This window comes from Alligator sinensis, unplaced genomic scaffold (genome assembly GCF_000455745.1).
Source record: "Alligator sinensis unplaced genomic scaffold, ASM45574v1 scaffold569_1, whole genome shotgun sequence".
Lineage (NCBI taxonomy): Eukaryota > Metazoa > Chordata > Crocodylia > Alligatoridae > Alligator > Alligator sinensis.
This window is the reverse complement of record NW_005841914.1, coordinates 2,231,723-2,235,339: the sequence shown is the minus strand read 5'-3', so window position 1 is coordinate 2,235,339 and position 3,617 is coordinate 2,231,723.

The window sequence follows — 3,617 nt, the reverse complement described above, 5'->3', positions numbered from 1 at the left end:
GTGTCTCTGGACAGTGCGTGACCTCAGGGGTCTTTGCTGCCACCATCTTCCAAGGACCAAGTCCCAGTCATCCTTAGCCAGTCCTGACTCCCATCCAGACACAGTTTTGCCTACAGCAGTGGTTTTGACTACAGAGAAATAATAAAGCAATATAAAAAAACTCAGATCACAACATCTGAGAAAGGTTTTAACACTATAAAAACCTTGTTTTGCATCCTGTTGAAACACTATAAAACACTATAAAAACCTTGCACATGTGTCGTGTACAAATGCCCATAGATTTCTATTTGAAGTCTCTGGGTTTATCTCGTGAATCCTGTGTGCACACCTAACAGTGCTAACATTGGGTGACACCCTGAAGCAACCTTGAAAAGACCTCAAGGCACCCCAGGCTGCTGCATTACCCTGGTTGAGGATTACTGGCCTACAATTATACCCAGGGTGCAAATTAAGAGGGAACTTGGGGAGGGGGAATGAGCCCCCCAATAAGAGATGAGAGCCCCCCTGTAAGATTTGAAAATCATAACCTGAGGGAGTTTCCAATTGGATTGCTCCTTCACTTAGGTGGACTTGTTAATCAATGAACTGGTTTAATTTTTATTGCAGACTCCCCCAAGAGTGAAAGTGTAGTTCGGACCCTAGTTATGCCATGAAGGTGGACCTCATGCCATTCTTGCCTTTCCTTTGCACAGGTATAAGTGACCACGAAGGACATAGTAATGGAAATGCACACCTGTTGTGCAAGTCTGGAGGGGCAGCATGCCAGCTCTTGCAGCCGCGATGAGTGACTCTGAAGTGTACGTTGGCTGAGTTTCAGCTGTCCGTATCCCTGTGTGGGTCCCCATGCAATAATCTTTCGTGTGCGCTGGGAAGTAGAACAGGCACCTGTCGCTGCTATGCAAACATAAGCCCTAGACGTTGGCTCATGTCCCATCAATGCAATAATTTCTGATCAAGCTTTCAGATCCCCAAGAGGGAGCTGTGGGAATGCAGATTTTGGCTCCCTTGGCAGTTTGGAGGGGGAAAGCACCTGGAGCCTCCTCAGAAACATCCAGATTTTCTGGGTGGGCCAAACTGCAAGGGAAGTCTTATGTTTTCATCACAGGCCTTGTGACATTCAATTTCGATTTCTTTCCCCTGCATCTTTGTATCTTGAGCCCGGTGAGTTCACGAGATACATCATTCTAGTTTTTAAAAAGAGGAATCTTGTATCCCTGCCCCTTGTAAGTGCAGAGAAACATTTGGGAACATTTCCCAGTCAGCCCATAAAGGTTCGAAAGCCAGCAACATGTAGGATATTTTAAAATTCTCATGATCGTTAAGTCCTGATCTGGGAGTGGGGGGTCCAGAATCATGACTTTTGAATACCTGAGGTGGTGATGCTGAAAAAAGGCTGGAAGGACAGCCTATGCCAAGATACTTCTTGTTCTCGGTGGAACTAGGAAGTAGAAAGGTGTAGGGGAAAAAGTCTGAGATAGTAAATGGTCCTCTTGCATTTTTGGTGGTGTTCTTCTTCTCAAGTATTTTGGCCATTCATATTTAAACCCTCAGTGGCTATCTTTAATTGGCTACCGGGTAGAGTATAGTTGTATAGGGTATATAGGGGATGATCTAGTTGGGGCTGGTCCTGCTTTGAGCAGAGGATTGGCCTAGGTGACCTCCTGAGGTCCCTTCCAACCCTCACTTTTTTTTAATTCTATGACTGTAGGGCCCCAATTCTGGAAACACTTAGATGTGTGTCACATGTGAGTGATGCACTGGAAAAACAGCGGGGTTACTACTCATGTCTATAGCTGTTTGCAGGGTGGGGCTCCATTCTGGATCTGAATGAGTGGATTAAGGCTTTTGTGCCAAGGGACATTGCCCAGAATAATCATTCCAGAAGAGCTCCCTGCATGTATTCTGGAACAAAAAACACATCTCACTGAAATAATACATGAACTTACTTATTCTGGAGGGAAATCATTTGTACTCCAGAACAGGGGCCCATGCAGGAAGCTTTTGCAGATGAACTGCCGCAAAATATCTTATTCTATTGCAGTTATTCTGGGCAATTCCTCTACGTAGGCAAGCTCTCAGAAGGGAAGTGTTCTGTGCTCATTGCCACTCCACTGACTTGGAAAATTTCTCTGATGAGTATACACCGGAGAAACACTTCTTCCTGCAAACCTGAAGGAGGGAACAAAGATGAAATGCTGAAGGGTAACAGGGCAGATCCTTGGGGGTGTGAATCTGCAGAGCTTTATTCATTTAAATGCAGCTGTACAAAACTACACCAAGGAATTAACAAGTCCTATTGGGTAATATAAAGCCATGAGCCTGGTTCTGCTGGGAAGTTACGTGGGGATCACAGATTCACAGACATTAGGGCTGGAAGGGACCTCGTGAGATCATCTGGTCCAGCCGCCTGCCCCAGGGGCGGGAAGTCAGCAGGGGTCAGAGGACCCCAGCAATGAGACTATATTGGAAGCTGATTCAAAGTGATATGGGGGGGCTTAGTTATTCTGATCCTTTTGTGTTTCAGTCCCAAAAAAACACAGGGGGGGCCTTCCCCTTTCTCCCTCTCCCCTGCTTTTCCTGTGACTGGCCCTGCAGTCCCTGAAGTTGCTAAACGGCCAGTGAGGAAAGAAAAAAACACAAGAAAAAGTGAGGTTATTTCTCAACCTGCAACAGTGACTTCGGGTGAGCTGGGCCAGATCTTCAGCAGCTCCTTGTCATGCATTTGTTTCGGCAAAGCTACTTGGATTTTCCCCCAGATGAAAGTCTGTTCCCTGAGATCCTCTGGCACTGGCCTCACAGGTGCAAATTAAGCACGCAGCGTTAAAATCAATGCAAATAAGTAATATTGACTTTGTTTCAAAGGCTGACACATTCTGTGACCGTGCTCCCAGCTAAGCCTGCTAGATTCTCAAATGAGTTTGGCAGAATTGCAAAGAGGATGACTGCACGTGTGTTTCCTAAAGGGTTAAAGGTTTCTTGGCTGACGAGGGCAATCATGAATGTAGATAAACCAGCCGGGCATAAATTAAGGAACACAGTATTCAAGGCTGAGCGATTCCATCTAGCTCATTAACATTCTCAGGAGGTTTTCTTAGGCAGAGAGGCCCCTTTTACCTTTGCCAACCTATGAGGCCAATAACCTGTAATCCTGCCACCAAAAACAAAAACCCAGCACACGCAGTGAGTGGCTGCAAAAAGCACAGAATGGAGAGGTAGCGTATGCTCAGCTGACGGATGGTGACAGAAGGGTTTATTTCACAGTAGTCAGCTGACATTCAGGCTTGTGATGTTCTTTTTATTATTATGATTAGGATAATAACTCCCAGCTGCTGTCAAGAGACATGTCATTGGTTTTAAAATTGCAGGCCTTACCTGCTTCTAAGAATACCTGCATCTGATTATTTTTTTCAGTCTAACAAACAGTTCCCACTGATGCTGGTCGGCTGCTTGTTTCCATCTCTTTCACCTGGGACGGGCAGAGTCAGATTTTGACACAGGAAGAACCAAAGCACTACATTTTCCCCCTGCACATGCACTGGCCCTGACTTACATCCTCCAAAGGCACATATGTCTAATACACATTTCTCTGTGTGCTGACTGCTTAGCTAATCACTTTG